The sequence below is a fragment of the Pinus tabuliformis genome, chromosome 2_2, assembly GCF_031772625.1.
Source record: "Pinus tabuliformis cultivar Carrire ecotype Pingquan chromosome 2_2, CPIR1, whole genome shotgun sequence".
Lineage (NCBI taxonomy): Eukaryota > Viridiplantae > Streptophyta > Pinopsida > Pinales > Pinaceae > Pinus > Pinus tabuliformis.
In genome coordinates this window covers 234,723,391-234,736,615 of record NC_142300.1, presented here as the reverse complement: position 1 = coordinate 234,736,615, position 13,225 = coordinate 234,723,391, and the positions used below count along the sequence as shown (strand labels likewise).

The 13,225-nt window shown below is 42.2% G+C and overlaps 1 non-coding gene across 1 annotated transcript; it reads left to right on the top strand.

Annotated features, from left to right (window-relative positions):
- The first annotated feature begins 8,156 nt into the window (after window positions 1-8,156).
- Window positions 8,157-8,230, top strand: TRNAE-CUC (transfer RNA glutamic acid (anticodon CUC)). Its single transcript has one exon. It is a non-coding gene; the product is annotated as a tRNA-Glu (tRNA).
- The last annotated feature ends 4,995 nt before the right edge of the window (window positions 8,231-13,225 follow it).

Genomic DNA, 13,225 nt, shown 5'->3' with positions numbered 1-13,225 from the left:
TTGAAAATATTATTACAATAATTGGATGTCCTCGAATCCTTACCAGTGACCAAGGGTAAAATTTCGTTAATGAGACTATAAATATGCTACTTCATAACTTTATGGTTCAGCACCATAAAAGAAACCCTTATCATCTATAAGAAAATGGTACGGTTGAGGCTTTTAATAAGATTTTGGAGAAAGGACTTACTAAGATGTTCTGCCAATAGGGATGATTGGGATGAATACATGCCAACTACTTTATGGGCCTACCTCACCACTGTGAAGTGACTGCAAAAGTACACTTTGTTCTAGCTTGTTTATGGATGAGAATTGGTGGTACTGACTGAGTTTATTGTCCCTAATATTTTTATTGCATAAGCCACTAAGATGGTAGAAGATCCATCGCGAAAAGGTTACAAGGGTTATGGGCATTAGATGAAGTTAGGTTCCTGGCAAATTTTCACCAAACTGTTGATAAGGATCGACAGAAAGCCTAGCATGATCAACACATAAAGAATAAATCCTTCTCTATTGGCTACTGGGTCTTACTCTATGGAAACAAGTTTTTGAAGCATCCTGGGAAGTTACAAATGCATTGGCTTGGCCCTTTCCTTATTACGGAGGTAAGAGATTTAGGAGTTGTCAAGCTTGAAAATTGGATGGAATTTTGTTGCCAGGATGGGTGAATGACACATGCCTGAAGCCATTCCATGGATAACACTGATGAGGCTCATCAACAGGTAAACTATATGGGTCACAATGCTGCTCTCCATCTTATTAAATTGACTTTTCTCACATTTATTTACATATTTTATTATATTTTTCTTAGTGAGAAGAGTAAAGGTGAGTTACTATGTCATGTGGCCTAATGTGTGTTAAATGCAGGAATTGGAGCAGTTTTGGGTTGACTTAACGTTGTGAAGGTAAATCCCCTTTGCGGATAGAGATGATCCCTCTAGCCCAATGAGTGGGTCTAGCAAAAAGCTAAAGAAACTAACATACACTTTCCTAGCTTATGTTTTACAAATGCAGAGAGAGAGTAGCCTACCTCACTCTGATGCTAATCACTCAATCCTTTGAAGATGACTTTGAATCCTTTGCTTTCAGGCTTGCTTCTTACTTGTTCTTCACATTCGAGTACTTGCAAGAAAGATCAAAGATCTATGCAAGATTCAAGAGCATATATGGCATACATCAAACATAAACTACTTAATAGATCAATGAGTATTAAGCTAATAGCATAAACATTACACAATTATGGAAATTGAACATCATATGTATATATTAATGAGCTAAAAAGGGAAGCATACAACATATTCCTTGATGTTGGAGACCTCCTTTGGGTGGATGTCCAAGTCCAAGAAAATACTCTTCAAGCACTCCTTCTCCAAGTTAGAATGGGTAGCATGTAAGCATGATCTCAGTATAGGAATGCACAAATCAATGACCAACCATTTGGGGATGGAAGGGAGTTGATTTATAGGAAGGGATAGGGAATTAGGTATCCATAAAAGAGGGAGGAAGGTCCACATATCAAGGGGAAAACCCATAATGATAATATCAAGAGGTCCAAATGGGAGAGTTTGACCATATCAACAACAACCAATATCCAACTCACTATTCTCGAAGGTTCTAGTGCACAAAGCTTCTCCTCCAGTTTGGGAAAGACTTCCAGAAGAGGTAAAATCCATGTTTTCATATCAAGATTCGCGTTGGAAGTGCTAGGGTAGAACAATGCAACCTGCCTTCAGCACTGGCAGGTAGGGTAGCAAAACGCGTTGGCCCTAAAAATTAAACTAAATTTAAAATTGACTCAGGGAAATTTTCCTTTGATTCTTTAGGGAGGTTTTGGTCTGTATATCATGATGGATATGCTGTAAAATTGTCAATGTTTTGGCACTTCGGGATATGGAATAGGAGGTGTGACGAAATACTGTGTAACAGATGCCCCCTAAAGCATGAAGGAATAACAAGGAGTGATGGCTGAGATGATTTATAAGTTAGTGCAAGGACTAGAAAAACACCGTTGGGAGACCTGCAAATCAAGCATATACATATACATATAAATATACATATCTGACATCTCTGATGATCATGCCTAATGATACATGAATAGGCATTGAATGATACATGAATCCATGGTATGGACACAACCATCCGAATAGAAGGGATCATGTGTATGGATCCACGGTATGGTTGCAACCATCCAAATAGAAAGGATCATGAATATGGACCCACGGTATGGTCGCAACCATCCATCTAGAGGAAACATGTGTACAATCATGAATAACTCATAACTCCATGCAACCTGGATTTTATCATACATAATTTAGGGTCTTGTGCTCCGTCTCGACCGATCAATGTATGAATTCTAAAATGTCAATAAATGTATCAAAGTCGAACATGATAGAAAACCACCTGATTATCGGTCAATGATGTAAAGCATTAACAAACATGAGGGAAACCACCAATAATGACAATTTTAGAAATTCTCACTGTAGATCACCTGATAATGCAATATACTAAAGCAAAATACTTGATCTACTTCTACAAACAAACTTGTGGAAGCTTAATCGATTTTGAGAAAGATCAAATAGAACACATATAACAGATGAAGAAGAAACAATCACACATGAAAACAGAAGAATACTCTGGGGAAAGCTTCAGCTAAAAAACCTGATCTTTGTATTATCATACAAGTGGAAATATCTCTGGATTACACAAAGCTTTAGCTCACAAACTATCTAGCTCTCAGTACAATCCCTCAATTCTGCTCATAGACATAATATACAACACATATGACTTCCTTCAGTCCTCCAAGCCTCCTATTTCCTTACACAGTTTCTCCTGGGTCCTCAAGCTGCCACCTGTGTGTAATTACCTCCAACACTGCTCACCAAACTCAAAAATAACTGCACAATCCTCAAGGAAAGAATTCCTTTTGCATGCAAGAGATATCCTCATGGGAATATTTTTGCAACTGATAGTACACTATCCCATCCTTTGATCTCAACTAGGTCTCTGTCTAAACTGACATGCATGAGTTATCTATGAGAGAATATTTAGTTATTTGAAGTATATTAGTTGCATGCATTCATTCATTGACTAATTGAACTCACAATTAGTTCCACAAACTATTGGAACTAATCTAACTGGACTTAACTCAGTTAACTGAGCTAACTAATTACAACTCAAAGTACAACTCATCCTAATCTCCTTAATTAAGGGATAACTTCCTCAATCAAAGGGATAACTGTTGCATGTCTTCACATAGACTTCATGTTTGATTTTCTCTAACTAATTAACTCAAGATGAATTAATTAATGATTTTACAAATAGATGCTGAGCTCAAATTCAAATTTTAATTCACAAGTTTAATTTAGGGACTAATTAAAATTGGAATGTATCCTGAAATGCTATCTATAGGAATGCTATTTTTAGCATTTCTTGTTTCTATTTTCAACACTCTCTCTCAACAAGAAAGTGATTATCTGTCACCTCGATCCTGTCTCTGTGGAACTCGAATTTGCATTTTGACAATGCCTTAGTCAAAATGTCTGCATCCTGCTCCTCGGTCGAAACATACTACAACAACATGATCCTATTCAACACACAGTCTTGAAGGTGATGATACCAGATATCGATGTGCTTGGACTTGTCATGAAATACTGGATTCTTAGGGAGTTTGATACAGCTCTGATTATTGCAATAGTTCACAGTTGGATCCATCCTTTGATCAAACAATCCAACTAGAATTTTCCACATTCAAATGGCCTCACATGCAGCCTGACTGGAAACCATGTATTCAGCCTCTGCTGAGCTAAGTGCAACTAACCTCTGTTTCCTGCTGTACCAAGAAACTGTAGCTGAACCAAGGTTGAAAATTCCTCCTGAAGTGCTCTTCTAATCTGATGGAATCCCTGCCCAATCTACATCTGTGAAGCCCTGAAGCTTCACTCCCTCTGTCCGTCTGTACCATAATCCATATTGAGATGTTCCTTTGAGATATCTCAGCACATGCTTCATTGCCTTCCAAAACAGCTTGGTAGGTTGAACCATAGCTTGACTCATCTGGTTCACTGCAAAGCACAAATCTGGTCGTGTGCACTAAATACATCAATGAACCCACAAGTTGTCAATAAAAAATAGCAGCTACTACCTCACTTGAAGTAGCATCCTCCCTCTAGTTGCCTGATAGAGGAGTCTTCTTGGGCTTTCAATTCTACATGTGGAATCTCTTGAGTATCTCATTGGCATACTTGCCTTGAGACAAAAACACTTCCCCATCCTTCTGCCACACTTCCATGCCTAGAAATTAGTGCATGAGACCCATGTCTTTCATCTCGAACTCTCTTGCAAGGTCCTCCTTGCAAGACTTGATCAATTGATCATCATCTATTAATATCAAATCATAAACATAAAGAACAATGATCAATGGCTTACCTTCTACCATGATGTGGTATAGGTTCGCATCCGCTTCACTCTTTGTGAAGCCCAACCTGGTGAAATAACTGTCAATCCTGGTGTACCAAGCATGAGGTGCTTGCTTCAGCACGTACAAATCTCTCTTAAGTCGGCACACATGTGACTCACGATCGAAGGTCTCAAATCCTTCCGGATGCTCTATGTACACCTCTTCCTCAATCTTTCCATTGAGGAACGCAATCTTCACATCCATCTGATGGATATTCCAACCCATCTGTGCTGATAGTGCCAACATCGATCTGATAGATGAGTACCTTGCTACAGGAGCAAAAGTCTCATCATAGTCAATCCCCTCGACCTGTGAGAAACCACGGGCAACAAACCTTGCCTTATGTTTCTCCACACTACCATCAGCTGCTTGCTTTACCTTGTAAAGGCATCAGGAACTCACCACTGACTTGTTCTCTGGTCTTGAAACAACATCCCAAACACTGTTCCGTACCATGGAGTCATACTCCTCCACCATAGCATCAACCCAGACTGGCTGCTGCACTGCTTCCTCAAAGGAAGATGGTTTGGTCTCTATACATTCCCCAACAAGGGCCATGTAACTAATGTATCGCTTAGGTGACCTCCTCTGTCTGCACTGAGAAGATGGCTGTCCCATATTCTCTCTCACATCCATCAACAATCTGTTAGCTTCCCTTGAGCATTTCTTCCCATCTTTGGAAGACTCTGCATGAGTGGATGTCTCCACTCCTAGATGCTCTGCATGCAGCTGCTCCGCATCAGTCTGAAGCTCCTCCTCCTTAGGAACAAAAAGTTCCTCCTCTGCATGCAACTTGAGCTCCCTCTCAAGGGATACTCGCATGGCCTTCTGCTCGTCAAACTTTATATCTTTGCATACCACTGTCCTCTGACTGGTAGGAAAGAACACCCAATAGTTGTGGGGTGTATCAGTGTATCCCACAAGTATCCCCAACTTAGCTGTTGGCTCTAGCTTCTTCCGGGCATCTTTGGTCACACGGAAAAATACCGATCAACCAAAGATCCTGAAGTGACTCACATCTGGTCTCTTCCTGGAGAAAGCCTCCTCTAGTGTCTTCATCCCCAGTGTAAGACGCGGGTTTCTATTCTACAAGTATACTATTGTATTGCATAGCTCAGCCCACAAATGAAGTGGTAGGCCTTGGTCATGCAGCATCACCCGAGCTGCTCCCACAATCATTCTATTCTTCCTTTCAGCCACCCCATTCTACTGTGGGTTATGGGTTGCTGTCAACTCCCGTTTAATTCCTTCTACTACACAGAAGTCCTTAAACTATTGAGAGACATACTCTCCACCATTGTCGCTTCGCAAGGCCCTTATCTTCTTTCCTGATTCTTTCTGAACCAAGTCTTTGAACTCACAAAACCTTGAGAAGGTTTGATCCTTCTTCTACATGAAATAGATCCAACATCTACGAGAAAAATCATCAATGAAAATAACATAGTACCTTTGTTTAGCGGTGGAGGCTGTCGAGAATGGTCCACACACATCTATATGAACTTGCTCCAATATTGCTCCAGCTCAACAGTCTTGATCCTAAAAGGAATATTTTGCATACTTACCCAAGGTACAACCTTTGCATGTATCCACTCGCTCAAGTTTACCCTTGGGAAGTCCGGTAGAAATCTGTTGCATGATCTTCAAGGCCCCATGGTGCATGTGGCCCAATATTCTATGCCATAGCTCGCCAATATCTTGGCTTTGCACCAACTCTGCTTTGGAACTCAATGCAACACATTCATCTACCTCCAGCTTGTAGAGATTCTTCACTCAAATCCCAATCCTCTTGGTATGTCTCATGCCAATGTGTCTCAGGAATGCCTTTCCTTTACTAAAGACTACATCATAGCCTTTGCCTTCCAACATTGTGACAGATACTAGGTTCTTCTTCAGTCCAGGCACATACTTTACATCAGTCAGGGTGAGAGGAGCTCCATGCTACCTATGAAACACAACCGTGCCTTCACATGAAACATGGTACTTTCCATCATCGCCCATCTCTATGTGCATCTAGAGGTCCTTCTCCTCCAAGGTACTGAATAAACTCTTATCGCCAGTCATGTGGAATGAGGCTCCACTATCTAGGTACCAAACACAACCCACCACCGATGAATCCATGCATGCGATGAGGGTGAAATCCAATTCGAACTGTGAGGCCAGTGCCTCACCATCTGATCCTTTCAAGGATCCCTTCTTGGATTTCTTCTGTGGAGAATTTGTTGCATAATGGCCCACCTCATGACAATTAAAGCATCACACTTTAGATTTTTCAATGTTATTCCCACCATGGGAAGAACTCGATTTTGAATGGGAAGCCTTCCCTTTCCCTTTCCTCACCTTACTCAATAAGGATAGAGTTTCTTCATCATCATGCTTTGATGAAGAACCATCTCTGGTGCTTCTCCTGATCTCCTCCTGCATCAGATCCGACCATAGTCGTTCCCAATCTGGCAATTTCTCTCTTCCATTTACTGAGTCTTGGTAGCTATGCCAACTCTTAGGAAGACTGAGGAGAGCAAGACTCACCATGTTATCATCAGCTGTCATGATTCCTACACTTCCAAGCTCATCCCTGCAGGTGGTGAGCTTTTTCAGATATGTAGAGATCGTGTCACCCTTTTCACACTTGATTTTCCTAAGCTTGTCTTTCAGCGCCAGCTTCCTCTGATCGCTACTATTCCGATATAGAACCTTTAATGTTTTCCACATTGAAAACAGTGTCTCCTTCCCATGGAGACTCGAGACAATATGGTCTCGAACTCCCTCCAAAAGAATCCTCCTCGCTCCAGCTAGACATTTCTTCCATTCCGCCAATTCATGGGCATTAGCTGCTGCTAGCTTGGGGACTTCTTGATCAATGAAGTCCTTCAACCTGTTGTCCTCTAATACCACTTCCATGTGATCCTTCCAGGCTATATAATTCAATCTGCCATCCAGGGCATACTCGAGTCTCAAACCATTGAATTCCATTGGTGAAATTTGAGATGTGATAAGAAATCAATTTCTATAATCAAGAACTTCAAAATTCAAACTTCTCCCTTCTTTGTATACTGTTCTCATTGTAGATCACATGATAATGCAACATACTAAAGAAAAATACTCGATCTACTTCTACAAACAAAATTGTGGAAGCTTAATCAATTTTGAGCAAGATCAAATAGAACACATATAACAGATGAAGAAGAAACAATCACACATGAATACAGAAGAATACTCTAGGGAAAGCCTCAGCTAAAAACCCCGATCTCTGTATTATCATACAAGTGGAAATATCTCTGGTTCGCAAGGCTCCTGCAAAGGAACCTTAATTTGATTTAGAGCGCATGAAGGAGACATTCATGGAATCTAAGAAGAGCTTCACGGAGGCCTCCACTTCAGGTAGTAAGGATCAACCAGAGCCGGGAATGGATCCTTCAATGCTCACTACCTTTCTAGAGACATGCATGAAATTGCTGCGTGACAACAAGGCAGTCAAAGGACTATAAGAACTGATCACTAGGTGCACGGGGTCAGGAGAACCGCACATAGTCCAGAAATTGGGGAAGCATGCATTGTGCACTGGAAGGGAAATGAGGTTGACTACATAGATTGGTGAGTATGAAATGGACTAGGTAATCCTAGATCTGGGTTCAGACGCAAATGTATTACCGAAGCAAACATGGGAACGCATGGGTCAGGCCCCATTAAGCCAAGAAATGGTTCCATTGTAGTCTAGTTGGTTAGGATATTCGGCTCTCAACCGAGAGACCTGGGTTCAAAGTCCCGGTAACGAAACCATTTTTTGGCTTAGTGGGGCCTGACCCATGCGTTCCCATGTTTGCTTTGGTAATACATTCGTGTCCGAACCTAGATCTAGGATTACTTGATCCATTTCACACTCACCAATTTGTGTAGTCAACCTCATTTCTCTTCCAGTGTGCAATGCATGCTTCCCCAATTTCTGGACTACGCGCGGTTCTCCTGAACTCACGCACCTGATGATCTATTCCTGTAGTCCTTTAACTACCTTGTTGTCACGCACTAGTTTCATGCATGTCTCCAGAAAGGTAGTTGTTATAGACATTTGTGTGCCTTACAGCTCTAAGCATGAAATGTCCATAAACCAAGGGATCCTAAGTCCCTAAAAGTGTTGTTCCTACCCCTAGAGGAACAAGGTTAACCAACTACCGCTTCTCCCAGAAGTTCTCCACCAGAAACTGCTCAGAAACAGTCAAATCAGGATCATTTCAGCTGCTCCACTAGCTAGCTGCGTTGCATAGCACCCCAGTACAATAGCTAGGTGCGTTGCAACGCACCTAAATGCACTACCAGGGTGCACTGAGTGGGAAATGACAAATGGTAGTGTCATTCCGCGAGGTGGATAGACAATGGAAGCTTCCAGAATCTTCCCCAATGCCACTTGCCTCACTGAGTTCGACCAAGGATGAGTAAGAGGATCTCAGTCTCCAAGTGGAAGCAAGAACTGACAGAGAGAAGCCACAAGTCAAATCATAAGCTGACTCATCCTCTTTGCATACATCTATATATGGATCCCTCATCCCAGAGATCCAGAGGCTGGAATTTTGTACTTTGCAGAGAATTGCTGTTGGTTTTGAGATAGAGATCAGTGCATTGGGTGATTTATGCTTTGTTGGAGGTGAAGAGGGGATTCCTTTGCTGGGGGGTTGATGCTGGATCAGGAATCATCGGTTGTAACTCCTCCTGGACCTTCTTGTTATATCAATAAAATTGTTTGAGTTTCTCCTACATGCTTGTGTATCAATGATGTTTTGTTATATTTGCATGTTTAGCTTAAATCTGATCCTAAGCTATTTATGAATGTAAATCCATGTCTTTGTGTAGTTTTCCTCTTCTGTGATCTTGCAGGAACTTGGTGAAGCTGGGCAAGTGAATGAGCAGGTAGCTGGAAGCTGTCAAAGAGGAGAGAGATTGGATCAAAGGACTAGCGCAAGACACATGTTAGTTCATCCTATTCCTCTTCATTTACAGTTCATAAAGAAGAATATGGAAGTAGTTTTCCTTGTTTGTTGCTAAGGCACTGTCACACCTTAGTGGGATCGGGGTGTTCTGAGTAGATACTTTTCCCATCAACAGTAGTGAGCATTGAAGGATCCATTCCTGGCTCTGGTTGATCCTTACTACCTAAAGTGGAGGCCTCCGTGAAGCTCTTCTTAGCTTCCATGAATTTCTCCTTTGCGTGTTCTAAGTTAAACTCGAGTTCCTTTGCAGGAGCCTTCTGAACCCACGTACTTTCCTCTGGCTACTTCCTTGTATCTTCTCCCGTGGCCATTTCGCTTCGAGCATCATGTCTACATTCGGGTCTTCTTCACGCGGCTCAGACCTCATCATTTGTATATTCTGAGTTGGAGGAGGCTAGAATACCCCTTTTTTACACATCCTCATGATGAATGTAGGACATTATATTGTTTCATGATCAAAATGAACACAATACGTACAGGATATCCTTGTCGGGTTGGTACAATCGCGAGAATACTGCCCTAGTCCTCCGTAATTGTAACAAATTAATTGTCCGTGGCCCCTTCCTGGTCCCATTCCCCCTCGTCCTCGACCTCACCCCTGAAATCCAACGCGTGCCATCCTCGTATTTGGGTCGAGGGCTCACGTTTCCATCTGCATCCTATAGGCAGGGGTCCGATCCATCATTAGCTCATAACTGCGGCAAGTGCGCTCATCGTGGCCTACCGACCGACAAAAATTACAAAACAATTGTTGGGGTGTATGTGTATACTTCTGCAACAAATGACAATTATTTGTCGTGTGTTTCCCTCCTATCTGACAGATCGCGCACCATAAAGTGGGTGTTGCGCTTGGCCCTACCTGTGCCTCCGGTCTCAATGGCATTGGCACTCCTCCTAGCAAGTAGTTTGCGAACACTGGGCAATGATCCTTGTCATGGCCCTGGCCTTTGCATTTTATGCACCAGACTTCCTCGTGCATCTCTAGCTGCAGTGCCCTATCCTGCTTCAAACTTTGCATTTCCAAACACAAATTCTGTAATTGCATATGGATTTGTTGAACTCCCAACCCAGGGTCTTGTATCGGGGTCTCATGTAATCTCATTGCCATTTCCAATGCTTTGGCCTGGGTGGAAAGTTTCTGTTGTGACAATGTTGTCCTCAAATGCACTGTTAGAGATGCTAAAAACCATGCGCGATGCTATCCATCTGTCAATGTCATATTGGCTTCACGGATCGTACTCTTTAGCTGTTGATCCAGATCCCAGAGAGTCATTCCTGGGAGCATCGAGATTTCTTTAAACCCGATGATCGATTGTGTTTCTGACTTTGGCCTGCTAAATTCCCTGTTTAGCGTGTTCTGGATCTCTACTATCCCGACATTTGGGTGGTCGTTAGAGTGCTTGATATACCATGTTAATGCGTGATCCTGTAGCGTGCTCACTAATGTAGCCTTCTTAATATTGTCATCCGTGACACCTTGTGCTTCCCATACTGCTCTTACCACGAACCAGAATTGGTCCGGATCTTCATTCCCCACTCCTCTAAATACTGGTAGTTTGATCGTGCTCTCCATACTGAACTGTGGAAGTGGTGGAGGTGAAGTGGGTGGCAGTGTGGGTGGAGGTGGTAACCGCGGGATGTGCTGCCTTATCAAACTGACCGCACTTCTTGGAGAGACCTTAGCGAACTCCTCCTCGCTCTCTCGTGAGGGTGAAATTAAGGGACTGTTTTCTAATTCTTCGCTACTTTTGTAGATTTTTCCACTCTGCGTAGTCCCAAACATTAATGTATTCTCATGACCCTTTTTTCACATAATAGCATCTTAATCCAAGTATTCAAAGATTTAATATACTTACCTCGTGGTCCTTTGAGAAATCATCACTCTGCCTTGCTATAGCTCACGGTCATGTCTACCACAAACTTAGTGATAAATCCCCCTATTATCTGGTCAAGCCAATGGTCCACAGCTCGCGCGATCTTATCTTCTGATGCTTCTAGTCTGCACTAATTTCGAAGTCCACACTATCAGTTGGTCGAGCCTACACCTTCCCTGGCTGTCGGCTAACCTTGCAGTCCACTCATATAGCTTAGAAGGAAAGGATGCAAAGAAAATCTCGTGGTTTTCCGTGTACACGTAGCGCTCTAACCACTTTTCCTTAGATACTTGCGGAGTTCTATTTTCCTATGTCGTGAACTCATGAATCTTCTTTTCCAACCACTTTTCAATTTCCTTCTTTGTTGGGTTCTAGTGGCACGACATCAGACATCCCTTATGCAGATCCTAGTCCTAGCAACGGAACCATTTTTTGGCTTAGTGGGGCCTGACCCAGGTTCATAAGTGTTTTAGCCAAGAAAATCCTAGTACTACTGGCCTTTTCGGCAAAAGTCCGCGGGGCATAGACTGAGGTCTCACTCGAAGTAGTATGGGAGGGTGCTAGAACCAGGTTTTCACACCCTGTGGATGTCTGATATGAGGTGATTGGTACACGGTCCAACCTTTGCACTTACCGCGCTACGCGCACCTGCGGGCACCCCGTGCCTTGTGAAACTGCCTTCGCGCAGTTCTAGCCGCAGCGCGACCCCTGTTGTTTACTCAAGTCTTTCTTAATTAGGATCTATTAGTTGATTACTTAGATTATTTTCATATATAATAATTCATACAAGTAATTATCAATTGTGCACAGTAAAATAAACAGAGTACAAGTAATGCATAACATCAAAATATAGATTCAAGAACAGATGGACATAGTAAACTTCTCTTTATTAACTTTCAATCCCAAGTACAGACCCAACTTCTCCCTGCACACTCAGCTGTAGGGGCCCGTGCACTCAGCTACAGACTCTACTAGGCCTCTGTGCACTCAGCTGCAGAGCCTCTTCCTACTACTTTGACCCAGTACACTTCAGATTCCACTCTAACATCAAACCATGCGTTCGCTATTCTATCTCTCCTTAGCTATCTTTACACTTAGAGCCTTGCTCTATTTATACAATCCCATGCTCTGTGGACCATGGGTAGGTTGACACAAATTTACATTAAATTACAATATTTTAGGGTGAACAACCCTATGACTCATCCTAGACTTCGCGCTCCGCGCCCACAATTCGCGGAGTCTTACAATCTTATTGACCGAAACTTGGGCTTTGAGCCCCAAAACATGTTGCGAGGGATCCCATGCCCAACACTAGACTTAACTCAGTTAACTGAGCTAACTAATTACAACTCAAAGTACAACTCATCCTGATCTCCTTAATTAAGGGGTAACTTCCTCAATCAAAGGGATAACTGTTGCATGTCTTCACATAGACTTCATGTTTGATTTTCTCTAACTAATTTTTTTTTTTCTCTGTAAAGACTGATCTATTATATTAAAAGAAAAAGAAAAAATATGTACAGAGAGGTTTGAACCTCTGAGGGTGCCATGGCCATCCCTCTATCAAAAAAGCTTTGCAGATATTGCTGTTCTCTTGGATTACAAAAAGCTTGTTCAAAAAATTGACACCTGAACTCAGCTCAATCGACCCAAATACTAGACCGGACATTACTGAATACTACTTGATACCAGCAATTCAAAAAGGAGTTCCAAATTAATCTCCCAGCTTCTGAAGGTGATGGAAGGTGGCTAGCCCACTGAGAGTTCGCCGCAAGCCCAAGAAACCCAAAAAATTGAAACATTGTTCTGAAACTGAGGGTGCCAGAGAATAAGCCTACTTTGACTCACCAGTACCATCGTCAATTGCTGTATCCGGAGCTCGCTCCCAAGTTATCATAACGTTATCTTCAACATCC